Source organism: Cupressus sempervirens, chromosome 9 (assembly GCF_028749045.1).
Source record: "Cupressus sempervirens isolate cs-2001-9-10 chromosome 9, ASM2874904v1, whole genome shotgun sequence".
NCBI classification, from domain to species: domain Eukaryota; kingdom Viridiplantae; phylum Streptophyta; class Pinopsida; order Cupressales; family Cupressaceae; genus Cupressus; species Cupressus sempervirens.
The window spans coordinates 785906660-785924792 of NC_143126.1; the positions used below are offsets into that span (position 1 = coordinate 785906660).

General features: G+C 36.0%; 1 pseudogene across 1 annotated transcript in view; it reads left to right on the plus strand.

Annotated features, from left to right (window-relative positions):
- Window positions 1-10747, plus strand: part of LOC149541070 (glutamate receptor 3.4-like) — a 63441-nt pseudogene extending 52694 nt beyond the window's left edge. The window contains exons 4-7 of the transcript XR_016356469.1: window positions 8715-8746; window positions 9051-9457; window positions 9610-10080; window positions 10183-10747. The product of XR_016356469.1 is annotated as a glutamate receptor 3.4-like (transcript). The remainder of the gene's footprint in view (window positions 1-8714; window positions 8747-9050; window positions 9458-9609; window positions 10081-10182) is intronic.
- Window positions 10748-18133: the final 7386 nt, after the last annotated feature.

Sequence of the window (18133 nt, forward strand, 5' to 3'; positions counted from 1 at the left end):
GCACTTGTCGTGCCTAAAAAATAAAGTTTTAAGAAATACAAATTATTCTAGAATGCATTTATAGTTTCTACAAATAGTTCTGAAATCAATTTGTGAAAAATTAAATCTAGAAGAAAATGTGTTAGAATCTTGTTGCTCATGTCAAAAGAAAGCTAGCATTGTTGTGCTACATGTATAAGATATGGTTGAAAAAGCGAAACAAAAAAAGAGCTTTCAATCGTAGCAACTTTGCCCTTAAAAGCAATTGTTCCAAACAAGAGAATGATGCAACCTTTCGGTTGTTAGAATTTCCCTATTACAAAGTAAGTGGTAAAATGCTTGCTTGATATTAACAAAGACCAAGAGGTCAATATACACAAAAGAATGAACGATATTTTCGTATGAAATGATCGTAAAGAATAGAAACATTCTATTCGAGCTAATAGAAAACTAACAGTTAACTACAAGCTAACTAAATATTAGAACCATTCTAATATTTACTATAGATTATAAATAGATAACCATTAGATAATAATAGATGTTATCTATTATTGTAATACCCTCCCTTAATGTTTAATCTATCTATAACACCAAACTGTCCTTTGAATTTGACAGACTTATCAAAACCAAGAGGCTTGGTGAGAATGTCTGTAGTTTGCTCCATTGTAGAAACATACTGCAAGTCTATTGTCCCGTCTTCAACCAGCTGTCGTATGTAGTGACAGTCAACATCCACATGCTTGGTTCATTCATAGAAGACTAGATTCTGTGCTAATTTGATAATGCCTTTGTTATTAACAAACAAAGTGGTCGGTCTTGCTGGTGACATTTGCGTATCCCTAAACATTCGATGAAGTTAAACAACTTCACAACCTGCCTTAACTGCCCCTTTGTATTCAGCCTCTATGGAGGAGAGAGTAACTACCTGCTGCTTCATACTGGTCCATGTGACAGCAGCGGATCCAGACTGAACACATCCATAAATTGGCTTTGTATTGTCAGTAGAGCTTGCGCAATCTAAGCTTATGAACTCATTGAGTCTAGGATTAGAACTCCAAGAGTAAAGAAGGACATAATCTGTAGTGCCCTTCACATAACCAAGCACACACTTTGCTGCTATCCCTTGATTGGCCTTCGGAGTTGTAATAAAACATGAGATGTAGCTGACTGCAAAGCTGATATCAGACCTAGTAGCAGAGAGGTAGATAAGGATGCCTACTAGTTGCCTGTATGTAGTATCATCAATGGGAGGAGTATTAGACTTGTCTAATAACTTGAGACCTTTTTCCATGGGTGTAGATGCAAGCTTGCAATCCTGCATATGAAATTTGTCTAATAGAGCCCAGGCATATTTGGACTGAGAAATGAATAAACCAGAAGACTGCTGTCAAACCTCAAAACCTAGGCAATAATGTATGAGCTCAAGGTCAGTCATAACAAAAGGCTGGCATAAACTCTATTTGATTACTTCAATAAAAATTGCCAATCTGCTAGTAATGATCAAATCAGCCACATAAATAACTAGAAGGATGATGTCATTGTCAGTAGTTTTGATGTACAAATTTGAGTCCAAAGAACTCCTCTAAAAGCCTTGTTCACTGAGGTACTAATCAATTTTCATGTACCCTGCCCAAGGGGTCTGCTTCAAGCCACAGAGAGCTTTCACTAATATGAGAATTTGATGTTCTTTACCAACAACCTTGAAACTAGGAGGCTGCATCATGTAAACCTCTTCTTGTAGGTCACCATTCAAGAAAGCAATCTTCACATCCATTTGATGGACCTAGCCAAACTGTGTTGCTATGGCTAGGGCATCTGATCGTACTCATCTTTGCAATAGGATAAAAGGTCTCCTCATCTCAATGCCTTGACATTGAGAGAAGCCTTTTGCAACTAAACGAGGTTTGTACTTATCCAAAGTACCATCAGATTTGTATTTGATTTTGTAAACCCATTTGTAGCCAATGGGTTTCTTCCCTGGTGGAAGATCAGAAAGGACCCAGGTGTTATTCTTCAGTAGGCTCTTGTGTTCAGATGTCATGGCTTGTTCCCACTCTGCAATTCCTTTAGCCTCAGAATATGTTTAAGGTTCAAACACACTGTGAATGTTGGCCATAAGAGGAAAATTAATTGACTTTGTAGGTTTTCTATTTTTTTGAGCAATTCTCCCATCAATGATATCATCATCTCGAAGATCAACAAGCGTCTTAGCCCACCACTTAGGTTGGAGACGAGATTGATCAACATTAGTATTAGGAGATGCTCTATGATCAGGTTCCTCATCAGAAGAATCTAGATCAAACTCAAGTGAAGCATCTAAAAATCTGGTTGATCCTGTAGGAGAAACTGGAGGTGTCTGTATATGGATCACTGGTATAGGTGGAGTTTCAAGAGTAGGTGGAGCTTTCCCATCAGGTGGACCTAATGGAAGCCTAACTCTCAAATTATGAGCCTTCATAGGCTGGTTTGCTAGATCAGGAACAGGAGAAACAGGCATGAATGGTCCTCATCGCTCACCAAAGACTACATCACAACTATACAGGAGATGGGATGTCTCAGTGTCGATAAAGCGGTAGGCTTTGTGAAGACTATTGTATCCAGCAATCATGAGTTTTTGACTCTTGGCATCCAACTTGGTGTGTGATGCATTAGGGATCCAAACAAAAGCAAGAGAGCCATAAACCTTCAGGTGACCGATTTCAGGCTTGTGACCTGATCAAACCTCTTCTGGAGTCTTACCTTTGACCACTATGACCGCTTCAAAAGATAAACCGTAATGTTAACTGCTTTTGCCCAAAACTTTTTCGGAACATGTTTGTGTTCGAGCATGGATCTAGCCATCTTGGTGATTGTTCTGTCCTGACGTTCAACTACATTGTTCTGTTGTGATGTGTGGTGTGTGGTGTGTGGTTAATTGGTGTTTAACACCATGAGTATCCAAGAAGCTGGAGAATTTATTAGAACAAAATTCCCCCCATTGTCTAACCTAAGAGTAATAATAGATTTCCCAGACTCTTTCAACTAAAGGTTTAAACTTATGAAATACAATAAAAGCATCTAATTTCTTTTTAAGAAAATATATGCACATTTTTCTACTAAAATCATTGACAAACAACAAAAAATACTTGGACCCAACAACAAAGAGAGTGGCCATAGGGCTGCAGATATTGACATGAACAAGATGAAGTACCTGAGAAGCTCGCCATGAATCACGATCGGTGAAAGATGTGTGATGTTGCTTCCCAGCCTGACATGCATCACAAACTCCAAGTTGCTGAGTCTGAATCTCTAGCAAATTGAGGACGAGCTCTTCCCAAGCAAGTTGAGAGATATAATACATGTTTAAGTGTCCATACCGCTGATTGCAAAGTGTTTTGATAGAAGACCACCGAGCAACCATAGCTAAGTTCCGAGAATCACTAGGTATAGTAAGTCGAAAAGACCATGATCCTCAAGATCCACTGCAACAATAGACTGAGTCGCCTTATCAGTGATGGTACACTAATGTGCACTGAATGTGACATTCAACTATGGAGAGTGTCACAACAACTAACTGACTGAGAGTAGATTTAGTTCTATCCTTGGAACATAGTAGACAATAAGGAAAATGAGATTCCTCCCAGTGGGCTGAATCTAAATGTTGCCTTTGCCAACAACAATGTACTCTTCTCCACCACCAAAAATAACGGAATCTAAATAAGGCTGGTAGTCAGTGAACTAGTCTCTATGGGGGGTGAAATGACGAGAGGCACCTAAATCAATGTACCAGGCAAACAACTTCACATGATTTGCAAGTCTTTTAGCCATGAAGGCGTAAAAGACAGATTCAATCTGCTCAGTGTGCTCTGCACTATTTGCTTTGGGCTAGGAACCATATTGCTTAAATTGGGCAATTGAGCTTTTCCAACATTCAACCTTCATGTGACCATACTTGTGGCAATAGTTGCATTGAATATTCTTTTTCCTGGAGCCTTCTGAGACTTTTCTTTATCCTTGTAAAAGGATTTAGCAGCAAAGGTGGAGGTGGAGCTGGAACTGCTACCGAACTATTGTTTCCACCGATCTTGTTGAAGCAGAAGTGTGCAAAGATCTGTGAATTTCAAATAAACACCAGTATAAGTGATGTTGAGAGTCAATAAAATGCTTGTAGGACTTGGGTAAACTCCTAAGGGTTATGACCGCAATGTCCTCTTCCTCCTTCTTGCGTCCAATGGCAAGCAACTAATCACGAATTTCCTGAATCCGATTCAAGTGTTCCTGGAGTGATTTCTACTCATCCATGAAAACACAAAACAAAGGGTTCTTTAGAAAGATTTAGAAAGAAGGCTTCGCTTTTATTTGAGGTCTCACTAAGTTTCTTGAGATGCTCCCATATCTCAGCAGTTGTCTTGCCAAATGGAATCTAAGGGAGCTGTTCATTGGCTACGAATAATTTGAGAAGCATTACTGCCTCCTGATTATTTAGATTCCATGTATTTTGATTAGTATTAGGTGCTATCGGACACTGTATAACACCCAAAACAATCTAATCAATATTCCGATATTCAAAGATTGCTAGTATTTGCTGCTTCCATGTGCCATAATTACGACCAATAAATTTTGAATTGCCCTCAAGCAGAATGTTAGTCACAGATGCCATAGCACAATTTTTCAATGAAAAAGCATGAATATCTATGAAGGCATGTACTTCAAGGAAAAAAACAAAAGACCCAGAAAAATTGAAGGGGTACCCAGAAGAGAGCGCAAAACACTTAGAAAGAATATGATGTCAAATTTTGGATCTGTTGGCTTGAAAATTGGGGCACAAAAATCAAGGCACCAAAATAAATCTGACAACCGAGATGAGCTCTCAAAAAACCCATCAAGAATTTGAAAATAAAATTAATTTTGAGCCAAAAATAATAGGGTTTCGAACAGAAACGTCTTGGGCTGGAATAAAGCTTGAAATCAGTGGTGAATTTGCAGAAAAAACACAGCTGCAGGGTGTGGATCTGCTACTAAGGGTTTGAGAAACCCTAGACGTCTTCAGTGTAGCAGAAAAAAGTGGAAAACAACCATTTTTTTCAGTAAAAAATGGAAAAAAAATGTCTGCATGAGCAGATCCTATCTGCAAAAAAAGGGCATCCAGAAGTCACGTTTTTTGTAGAAGAAACACGCGTGGGTTGCAGATAAACTTTAGGCAAAAGATGGTGTCTACAACACCTGCAACCAGACTGTAAAAAGAAATGCAGTGCCATGGCCAGAGTAAAACAGATGCCTAGCCAAAAACCCTCTTCAGGTTTTTCATATCACAGCCCCAAGAAGGATGCACGGGATTATTTTTATTAATATTTTAATTTTAAAAAATTATTTTTCATTTGAAGTCGTATTTTTAGTGTAAAAGATTATGATAGAAAATATGTTAAACAAGTTTAAATATAAAATATTAATAATAAATAATTTTAAAATATTATAATATTATTTATATCAGATTTCGTATTTAATAATCACTGCCATATATATTTTCTGATGCAAACAATAATTTTTTATGGAATTAAACTAGAACTTATTCCACCCCAACTTTGGATGTTAATAATAAATAAACCAAAAAATGGGATGGATGACATATAGCTAGTTGTGTTCAGGTGTTGACATGCAATTTAAAGACAGATGGCTTGAACAGTCTGATGCCTTTTCCCATTTGTTTAGCTGCTGAAGCATTGTGGGAAGGCATAATCATTTCTTCCCTGCATATAAAGGCATAGGAAGGAAGATGATCAAAGAATGGGATGGACATTGTGAAATGACTGTAATTTTTTTTTGTCCAATCAGCCCTGCATCTTTATTCCAACAATAAAACTGAAAATGGTGGAGGTGGAGACATAGGTAGAGTCAAAGAAACGATGAGAATATTAGAAAGAGTGATAAATGAAACAGAGACTGAGGTTAAATATACTATGGACTATCATTTGGTTGGCTCTGTTTCTGCATTCTCTATGTCATGTAGAACTTGCATCTGGCTTGATCAGGTGGAGTAAGGAACAGGCAGATTTGAAGGTATTAATGAGTGTGTAAATCAAAAGGGGTTTGTACTATAAAAGCTCTCGATGAATATGCCACTTAATTTTTGAGATCTCCGCCGTAAAGGCTTGTAGATCTTACAGATGAAGAGTTATCATAAAGCCTATTTCCCTCTATGGCTCATCTTAATGATAAATTCATAAAGAAAGCAAACAATATGAAATCATTCAAGTGTCTTCATAAGGCCTGTGCTTGCATTATGATTTGGAATGAAGTTTAATTTCCGAAAGAATAAAAATAGTAATGTGGTCTTGTCATTTCATCTTTCTTATTTTGTAGTTTCTATTAATTTATATGGGTTTGGGCACTCAAGTAGAGAGAGAGTAGAGGGGAAGAATTCAATTCATTTCATTTTTTCTGGTTTGTTTTCATTCAATTTGGCTGTGTGCAGCATTGGGACTGCAAGTACATTGGAACTGAATGAGTTATATGATTGTGGTCTACTATTTTTCTTTAGCTGGTTTAGCTCAATTACTTTGATTTTACTCATTGCAATTTGACAATTTTATTCTATGAATAGAAAATTTGATTGACAGACTTTTCTTGATGGATTTCTGAAAATTATAATGTATTGCATGGCCATAAATTTAATATCTATTGATGAAGAAACTTGTGATAGACCCAAGAAGTTTATCTAGAACTTCAATAATAATGCACTGTCTAACAAAGTAGGGTGTTTTCTGATATGAGGAAATTGAATTTCAAATGGTTATTTCGACTGTGTTGCTGGACTGCAAATGTATTGTGCGATGTGGGTTGAAATGTGACTGATATTATTGTAACAGTGAAGTGTACAGAGAGATTCAACGGATTCCGCCAAAGCACCTGAAATTTAGTTTTACTTTTTTTGTATGGTGTGGTTTCGGTCAAACAACAATAGTTTCATCTTTTGTTCTGCCGCATGAATTCTAGTAGGCTACCATTAAAGGGGTTAATATATGCAGCATTTTAAAATTAAAAATATTTCATCTGGCCAAAAGCAAAAATTCAGTGTCCAGGAAAAAAAGATATGGAACAGTGAGTGGCCCATTATCAAAATAATGGACCCTTTCAAAATCCCAAGCAACTGATGGAACGTAGTCATGCAGTTCATCCAAGAATCAACATAAGCATGTCATTTGTGAAACTCACTAAATACAGATTATGTGTTGGCAGATGAACTTTTCAATTATAAACAACCACAAAAACTGTAACTCTAAAAATCTAATACAGCACTGAAACAATATCTCAAGTATATTCAACATTCAGCTTTAAATGGAATCTGAACAAGCAAACTAAAATGCCCTTCTGATGCCAGAGAACCAAGAAGACATGCAGTCATGCCTCTTTTAAAATGAACATCAAGCTACTGTAAATTATGAAATTAAAATTCAAAAACCTTTCATAATTGTAAATTGTAGCATTATAATAATAAGAGAAGAAGCTAGTAACCAATGTCCACAAATGACCAGAGCAAAGAAATTCGACCACCTCCACCTATGAATAGCCCTCTTTAACCTTGAGCTCAACATTTTTAGTGCAGAAGGGAGCAGGGTTGTGTAGCAGCTAGCAACTCAGAAAAATATGATATGAAGATGGAGCTGGGCGTGCGAAAGATAGCAGCGGAGTGCTGACAAAGAAGGGAGGGAGGAAGCTTCCAGATTAGTACAGGGAATTTTTCTAAATTTTTATCTTGGAAGATTATCTTGCCCCCTTGCCTTTGTTCGTCTCAGCCAATAGAAAGATTGATAAATAGTATTAAGATAAATTTATAAATATGTCATTTATAATTTATCAAACTTCGGATTAAATTAATAAGCTTCAAAAATAATGAAGTCTGATTGGATGGCAGGAACTAAAAATTGCACCTAAACAGATGCAATAGTATCCTACCATGGCAGGAACTAATAACATATGATTGCTATTTTGAAGAGACGATTGGAACCAATTTCAGTCCTATTTTGAATTTATTTCCATTCTTTTGTCCCATAGCCTACAGGAAATTGAAATGGGCTATGGGTCTTCAATTACTTTATTTATTTTTGAGGAGGAGACTCGACAAACTATTCAAGAGTTGGTTGACTTGGATGAGATTGATCCATGTATCAACTAGACTTTTAAGTTGAGAAAGGCAATGAATGTATAGTAAAAGAAAGCTGTTGGATTGAATGACATAATGGGAGGTGATGTTGAGCTAGACTAGTTATTGCCATCTAATCTGAGGCTGGAGCCACAATCTTTAGTACTAGGGTGGAGCCGTATCTGATTGCAAGAAGGCTTCAAACTATCACTAGAATGTATACAGGAAAGAGGAAATTCTTGTCTGTTGTAACTTCCGTTGATGTGTAACCTTTCATTACAATACACTCCATAGTCTATACATATCAATTGTTCTATTTGCATGCAAATGCAATATTATATTCTTTTTAAATTCAAATTTAAGAAAAAGCAGTTCGTCAATATTTTACAAATCCATCTTATGTGCTGTTTTATAAGGAGTAAAGTATTGTGCATAAAATTTATGGTTTTAATAAAGGACTTTTAAGTATCTCTTGAAGTTCTTGAGTTTGACAAGTCACCTAGTACTAGTTAAATTTGGGTCTGCCAATCTTTTCCTAGTTAAGAGTTATTGAATTATGATTCACACCTTACAAAAAAGTGGGTATCTTACTACCTTCTGTAATGTTTTTGTGCAGGTTCTCCTTCTCTACCATGTTTTTTGCTCATAGTAAGTTTTACAGCTTCTCGCTTCAATTATGTTTTGTGAACTTCTTTAATCTGGTAAGGGAAGTGACAGTGATTAGGTGTATTTGTCTTGACAATAACTAATCAGGTGGTATTTTGCTTAATATTTTTGAACTTATAATGACTAAGCAAGTTCCTGGAGCTAGAAACACTTTTTGTCCCCAGATTTTGTGATTACTGCACAAAAGTGAATATTTAGAGTGTTTAACAAGAAACATCAATTGTATTCATCTCTTTATATCTTCAAACCTATAAATCTGAGGCAGAACAATTGGGGATTGATGCAGGAGAACAAATCGTGAGCAGCCTTGCACGGATGGTTTTACTTATATGGTTATTTGTAGTTCTAATCATCAATTCAAGTTATACAGCAAGTTTGACCTCAATCTTTACTGTGCAACAGCTTTCACCCACAATTAAAGGAATTGATGATTTGATATCAAGCAATCTCCCAATTGGTTATCTGACAGGGTCCTTTGTTAGAAATTATTTGTCTGGGGAGCTTAATATAGCCCAATCCAGGCTAATCCCCCTTGATTCTCCTGAAAAATATGCTAAAGCACTCTCTGATGGGGTTAACAACGGAGGTGTGGGTGCAATTGTAGATGAGTTTCCAGCTATAGAACTCTTTTTATCAAATCGGTGTGGTTTTGGTATTGCTGGTCAGCCATTCACCAAAGGTGGATGGGGATTTGTAAGTTTCTCTTCACTTGTGGCCATGACTAACTTATCTGGCCAAAAGCACACACCTCTGCAATTTTCATTTTGTCTTCATGACAGAAATTTGTACTTTTCCTTGAGATTCTGATTTGTAATGTTTCCCTTTTCATTTTTGTTGTTTAATAGGCTTTCCAAAAGGGCTCCCCTCTACAACTTGACATATCAACAGCATTACTTAATCTTTCAGAGACAGGGGAACTTCAGCGAATTCATAATAAGTGGTTGGGTATAAATAGGTGCAATTCACATATCAATCAGGATGGACCAAACAAACTTCGTCTGACTAGCTTTTGGGGTATTTTCTTGGTCACTGGAGTGGCAGCCATTGCTGCTCTTCTTGTATTTGCATATCGTTTGGCTCTTCAATTCAGGCGTTATCCAAGACCTGATGATGATTCACTACGCAGTGGAAGTGTTCTGAGAGATTTTGCTTCTTTTGTGGACCAGAAGGAGACTGATTGTAAAAATGAAGGGTCCTCTAAGAGGCGGCAGATTGAAGAGGAGGGGGCAATAAACCGGACAACAACAGAATGGACTTCCTGACACTGCTGTATATGATATTGGCTATCACAGTTGAACTAACCATATAACCTTTGGGTAATTAATACATTAATGAATTATCTTGATTAATTGATTAATTGCAGAATTTGTGAATACAAGTCTGCTGAAATTGAAGTAACTTACATTTCCCCTTTGCAGATGAAACTCCACCTTGATGCGATTTGCAGTTCAATCAAAATGACAGATCCAATGACAGGTCCAATCACTGCCCACACTGTGATCAAAATTATTTCTAAACTGATATATATTCCTCAATTGACACCAGAGATAAAAAGATGTATCTCTGAAATTATCTACTTCCCTGCTTCTTGCGCAAGTATATCCACTGTACTGTCCAGCATTGGTTAGGTATAGATGGATAACAAATTTAAGTGTAAGTCAACCCTTTTGTGTGGAACTGCAAGTGAAGTTTCTTCGCAGACTGGCCTCGACTATATTCAAAGAAGCTAAACGAGATTTGACAATACAAATCTTCACTGGAAATGGTTGGAGTAAGCATGATGCAAACATCAATTGTCAATGAACTTGTATAAATTGCTTTATATACAAAATTTTTAAGCTTTCTCCTTAGCAGACACAATTTTCTGAAAGTGGCTTAAGAATTGTTTGATAATTACACATAAACAGAGCAGAGACGTGCTTACTCAAATTCAGTTGCACTTACTTTCTTGCATACAAATGCTGAGGTTTAATTTGTCTAAAATTTTGCAATTTAGTTGTCTATCATCTACTTCCCAATTATGTAGACAATCTCTTTCTAAATTATTCTGTCTTAATTTGATGCTGGCAACAAATAAGAAGTAAATTAATAAATATGGGGTCATCATAAACCAGGTACTTCCTATTGTACCAAAAATGCATCTTTCCTGCAGTACCAATGATCCACAAGCATTCTACCTAAATTATCAATTAAGCTTAAGTTTTCCAGCTTCCAGCAATTCATATTTATTTTTAACATATAAAATCTTTGATTTATACCAATTTATTAGGTATTTATGTCCAAGAAGTCTTGTCACTGCAACAATCAAAATTTACAACAGGGTGGTTTTCAAATATTGCAGTACTTATTGATCAAAAGTGCAGCTGTATATTGCAATACTCATATAGCAAATGTCAAGCAAAATCACATGCAACGTATTTTCAGATTGCAATGTGAATAATGGGTGAAATTTTCATATGGACATGCCACTAAAAAGTGTAAGAAATCAACCAGCCAAGGACCAAATTTAGCACTAAGAGATTTAAAGCAAAAATCAAACCATTTAGGGTGTGACATATTGACCCAATCAGTATGTATTTGAAGGAGAAAGCAGAAGTTAAAGCCAAAGTCCCATATTTAGGCAATTTTAAGTAGTTTATTTCCCCATTTTCATTAATGAGGATTGCGATTGCGTCAAAACGCTTTATGTTTAGTCGATAGGCTATTATATAGCAGACTTCAGTCGGAGAGTGTAATGTCTCTTGCGGCAAAACTTTTAAGGCACCGGAAAAATTTAAGGTCTTAAAAATAATTGAATGTTTGACCGACACAGTTGTACTCGTAGCAATGACTGCTTCATGAATAGCCCAACGCAAGGTGAACAACAACATTAATTTCCAGCTAATCCTCTCCTTTACACTGACACGTTAGGGCTTCTCCAAGTAGTCATGCCTCGTGATTTCCAATGGTAGCGGGGACTATACACAACCCTCACATGATGCAATTTACCAGTTCAAACGCTTAAGCAACAAATCTGATGCCAAACCCGCATATATGGTAAACTTTCCTAATCTCAAATTCAACTATAATAAAAAAATTGCTCCAATTTTTTTCCACTATTACAAGGTTTTGGTCGTCTTTTCGTCTTACCCTATACACCAAAGCAACATGTATGCAAATGAATAAATGCTAATATTAATATTTTTTAGAATCTTAGAATTTGTATTAAATAATTGACTATACACTTAGTTTTAAAAAGAGTAAAAGTAAAGGAGTGTAAAATTTGTAGATTATACTCTAATTCGTTTGGAAAGCGAAGCTATTTTGTAAATATCTCCAAGTTATATTATCTAAGGAGGGTACAAAGTGCATTGACCATATGGTTACAAAAACAAGTATAGAGATGAACTCTCAAAAGATCAATGTTGCATTAATCGATATCAATGTGATATACAAAATTCTTCCATCCATTGTATAACCTAATTTTCACCATGACAGGTGCTTAGTTAATCTACTTAGTCGTAATTTAATGAAGGTTGAAGAAGTTCCTATATAATGTGAAGTGAAAGCTTTGGCCAAAGCACTGGAGAGAGAAGCTATTGATTCCAGAGATTCATGCGAGTTTAATTGGAGGAAAAATCATAGGACCTACTCAAGTTTGTAGAGGCCAAATTGGAGAATGATGGTTGGGCTAGCAAGTTGAAAGCTAGTAATGGACGAGTTGTCATAACATGGTTGTAAAGTTACATATATGAGATCTAAAACCATGGCATGTTCATGCATAATTGATGAGATTGTAGAAGACCGCATATCCAAGAGTGACAATGTAAGATCTCATTTATTTTGATTGCAAGGCGATGTAGCCCTGATTTTGGCTTCTTCCCTTAACAATTTTGCCTGCAAGTTTGTCAGATACTTGATTTTCACAAAATGTGCAGAGCTAGTGCTTGGGTCAAGCGGCAACTGGGGTGCACTTGCCTTCATATCAATATCAATTTTAAACAACTTGTCCTTTATTTCCTTGGTGAAATTGGATGCATCACTTGATTTCACAAATAAAGAAACAACATTTTTTACATAATTCTCAAAAGTAGTAAGACTAGTGGACAATTCCACTTGATCAATGGCAATCTTTTGTACAACCTTCTCCAAAACTTTGTTATCAAATTTCCTTTCTACCCTCTGCAATAGCTTTTCTTGTCCATTCTATTGGAATTCTTTAGAATAAGTTCAAATATACAACTAAAACTTTTCACAGCTTAGTGAACCCCTATTCATAAAACATTTTCATCATGCATGCATCCATCAGATTATGCAATCACTTAAACTTGTAGGTTACTGTCAAATCAATTTGCAAAAATGTAAACATGAAACAAAACAGATTCAATAACACATTTGACACAATGATTTAATGTGGAAAACCAATTTGGGAAAAACCATCAGTAACATGCTATTTATTCTCACTCTTATGAAGTGATGCCTTGTGAAAGGCCAACCCTGTTAAAGGTTATAATGCACACTGTTAAATGTGACCCGGTTAAAGGATTTTAATCACCATGTTAAGAGTGAGCCTTGTTAGAGGACTTTAGATCATTCACTTGGAATGTCACCCGGTTAAAGGATTTTAAAATGACTGTTAGGTCAACCTTAATCCAAAGGATTTACCCTAGACTGATACAATGATTAGAGAGTAATAGTAAGGCTTGATCTGACAACAACTTACTGTTAGGATTAACCTCAAACAGAAATAATAATTACATGCAAATATAATTAATATCAAAAAATAATAGATCACATATAAGAGAACACAAGACACCAAGATTTAACATGGTTCACCTAATCCCTAGGCTACGTCCACTAACAACAAGTCCAATATTATTATTATCTAGTGATTATAACCTGATTACAATCCGTAATCCCTTATAGCTCAGTACCGCCACAAGGACCAATTTTCACCACACATTATGAAAATCCCTAACTCTAAGCCTTTTTATACAAACTTTTTGCCACTTAGAAAATTAGGGCTAGAATAATGAGACGCCTTTTACAATATAAGGTCATTTTTAGTTTCGATCATTTTTGGTTTCGGGGGTGTTGCCCCCCAAAACCCTTGCAGGGGCATTGCCCGTTGACCCCACCTTGTACTACGATAGGGAGTGCTACCCCAGGACCTCGCAGGGGCACTGTCCCTTGACCTTGTCTTGGAAGCGCTACCCTCAAACCCTCGTAGAAATAATCTGGAGGGAAATCACGCTGAATAAACCTCTAAGTCTAATTAGGCTCCACATCACAACACTCTCCCACTTGGAGACTGATTAGGCTCCATAACAATAACCTCCCACTTGGAGACTGATCATAACACTGTTAAACCTATAGCTCCCATTGAAATATATCAAACCACCTTGGACTTTGTTGTTTTTTTATTTTGTTTAGTTGAGAAGACCAACCGACACTGAAGTACCTCTATCTTAGTGGTGAGGGGTGAAGCTATCTCCCAATAGGTTGATTTCGGGAGAGGACTGCAACCTAAGGAGTAAGAGAGGGGCTTATCAAGCTCACAACAGGAGAAAAGCCCCATCCAACCATGGGGGTCCTTGCTATCAACTATAGGGCATTCCTGCAAGGCCCAAAACTATCGTGTCCTAACTATCTTGACGGTGGGGTTCTTGTATAGATAGTAGGAGTTCAACTTCTCCCTTGTTACTACCTTGGTAAACATATATGTTGGATTATCATCTGTATGTATCTTCTCCAGCTTTAACTGCTTATCATCCAAAACTAACCGAATGAAATGGTACTACAACTGTATGTGTTTAGTTTTTAAATGTAGAGCTGAATTCTTTGCAAGATGAATGGCACTCTAGCTATCTGTGAACAAATGGTTATCCCTTTGTGGATGTCCCAACTCTTCCATGAAGAATTGAAGCCATATCATCTCCTTAGCTGCCTTTATAGCAGCAACATACTCTGCCTCTGTAGTGGATAAAACATTAACCTTCTATAATCTAGAAACCTAGCTCACTACTGCCCTACCAACAGTAAATACATAACTTGTAGTACTTCGCCTAGTATCAATATCCCCTACTAAATCTGAGTCAACATATCCCTATAAATCAGTAGTAGAGCCCCCAAAATATAAACACTTACTGGATGTTTCTCTCAAATATCTGAGAATCCATTTAATTACATTCTAATGCTCAATTCCTAGATGACTCATATACCTACTAACAACTCCCATTGCATGTGCAATATTTGGCCTAGTACATACCATAACATACATCAAGCTTCCTACAACTGAAGTATAAGGTACTTTAGACATCTTATCCTCCTCTTCTTGTGTTTTGGGACACATCTCCTTAGTCAATTTCAAATGACCAAGTAAAGGTGGTTGACAGCTTAGGATTCTCCATAGAGAAATGTTGCAATACCTTCTCAATATAATTAGCTTGAGATAAAGTCAATTTCCTATTCTTCTTATCTTTGCAAATCTTCATACCAATGATTTGTTTTGTTGCCCCCAAATCTTTCATAGTAAATGAATGTGCTAATTTTTCTTTTAACCCCTTAATGTGATCCATGTTAGACCCAACTACAAGCATATCATCAACATATAAACATAAAATAAGGTAGATGTCATCATCCAACCTCTTAAAATAAACAAAAAGATTTGAATGACACTTACTATATCCATACTCATGCATAGACCTGTCAAATTTCAGATACCATTGCCGAGATGCTTGCTTCAAGCCATATAAACTTTTCTTCAATTTACACACTAAGTTCTCCTTACCTTTGACCTTAAATCCATGTGGTTGTGCTATATATATCTCTTCATCCAAAATACCATGAAGGAAGATTGTTTTAACATCAAGTTGCTCCAAATACAAATCTGTAGTAGCCACAATACTTAAAATAGTGCGAATATAAGTCATTTTAACAAATGGAGAAAATATCTCATCAAAATCAGTTCCCTTTTTTTGTGCAAATCCTTTTACCACTAAGCTAACTTTAAATCTTTTCTAACTTCTATCTTCTTCTTTCAACTTGTAAACCCATTTATTCTGTAAAGCCTTTTTACCTGCAAGCAACTTGGATAAATCTCATGTCTTATTTTTCAGTAGAGAGTCAAATTCTTCTTTCATTGCAAACTCCCACTGAATCTTTAGTATCCACCTACACAACTTCATCATAACATTCAGGTTCACTAGCATCAGTAAGTAAAATAGAATACAAGGAAGGAGAAAATCTTTCTAGAGGTCTACTTAACCTTGTTGACCATCTAACATTCACTGGAGTGTGTGGTATTTGTTGTTGCAGTTGTTGCACATTATGAGGAATTGTTGGAACATCACCTTTTTGAGTATCATCCAGCACTACATAATCATTTTCTTTCTTCTCATGTTGCTGTAATAGATCTTTGTACAATACATTCTCATTGAATATGATATCTCTGCTTCTTATAATTTTACAATTTTCAAAATGCCAAAGCATGTAACTAAATTCATCAATTTCATATCCAACAAATACATATTTATTTAACTTAGCTTCCATCTTGGTTCTATTTTTAGAATCTATATGAAAAAATGTTTCACAACCGAAGGTTTTGAGAAAATAATAACTCACCTTCTTACCAACCCATGCTTCCTCTAAAATATCACAACCCAAAGGAGTAGAGGGGCCTCTATTAATCAAATATACAATAGTGTTGATAGCCTTTGCCCACATGTTTAAGGGCAACCCTGCATGCAACCTCATGCTTCTTGCATGCTCCATTATAGTCTTGTTCATGTGTTCAACCACTCCATTTTCCTGTGGAGTCCTTGGAATAGTTTTATGTCTACAAATACCATTAGCAGAGCAATAATTTTCAAATTCATGACTACAATACTCACCACCATTATCAAATCTAAAACATTTTAATTTCTTACCAATCTCATTTTCAACCAAGCATTTCCATCTCTTAAAAGTTTGAAATACATCAGATTTTTGTCTAAGGAAATAAAGCCATACTTTTCTAGTTGCATCATCAATAAATGTAACATAATAATGAAAGCCACCAAGGGAAGATATTTGAGTTGGTCCCCATGCATCTATATGCACAAGCTCTAATCTTTCACTTTTATTTTCCTTCCTAGTCTTCACAAAACTTGCTCTCTTTTATTTTCCATACACAACTTTCACAGAAATCCATATTAACACATTTCAGACCTGGTAAAACTTACTATGAATGAAGTACTTTCATACCTTTCTCACTCATGTGCCCAAGTTTGTAGTGCCACAACAATGTATCACAATCTATAGTAGCTATTTTTTCTCCTTGCTCAACTGCAAAAACTGTTCATTAACATTCATTTTTCTTTGAAACAATCAAAGTAGAAGGAACAATATGACTTGTACAAAGGTATGAGGTGCCTACTTTCACACCTTTCGCTACTACAAGGGAACCTTTTGAAATTTTTCAATTTTTATCATTAAAAGTAACTACACAACCCTCATCACCGAGTTGCCCTTCTAAAATTGAATTCCTACTCAACCTTGGAACATGTCTTACCTCATGTAGTAGCCAATGATTCTCATTTTGCAACTTAATTTTAACTTTTCCCTTTCCAATAATCTGACAGGGTTCATTATCCCCCAAATAAACAAGCCCAAAATCCCCTTGGACATAATCAATGAAATAACCTCTATGAGGTACAACATGAAATGAAGCACCAGAATCTAAAACCCATGAGTCATCAATACTTTCTAAAGAAAGAAGCAAAGCATCCTCTTCGGATTTGTAACTTACCACATTTACCTCCTTGTTCCCTTCTGCTTTATCTTCTTCATTGTTTTGTCGAGTCCAACAATCTTTTTTTGTATGCCTTATTTTTCTACAATACCAGCAATCTTTTAGTTCTCTGGATTGAGACCTCTTCCTCTTTGACTTTCCTCTTGATTTCTCATGATTTCCAAAATTATTTCCTCTCTTAGTCGTTTTGCCTCTTCTTTGTGCATTCAAAACACTTCTGGATGTAGATCCACCTGAGGATTTCTTACGAGTTTTGTCACTCAAAATAACATCGATCACATCATCATATTTTAGGGTATTAGATCTAGAAATAAAATTACTCACAGCCATTACCAAGCCATTCCAACTTTCAGGCAAAGAACACAAAATCAAGAGAGCCCTAATTTCTTCATCAAAATTAATACCCATAGAAGATAACTGACTAGTAACAATACTAAACTCATTTAAATGATCTGCAATAGATCCACCTTCTACCATTTTCATATTAAATAAATGCTTCATGAGAAATACCTTATTTGAAGCAGAGGGCTTTTTATACAATTTCATTAGGGTTTTCATCAACTCTTATGTCGTCTTCACTTTTGTAATGTTAAATGTCA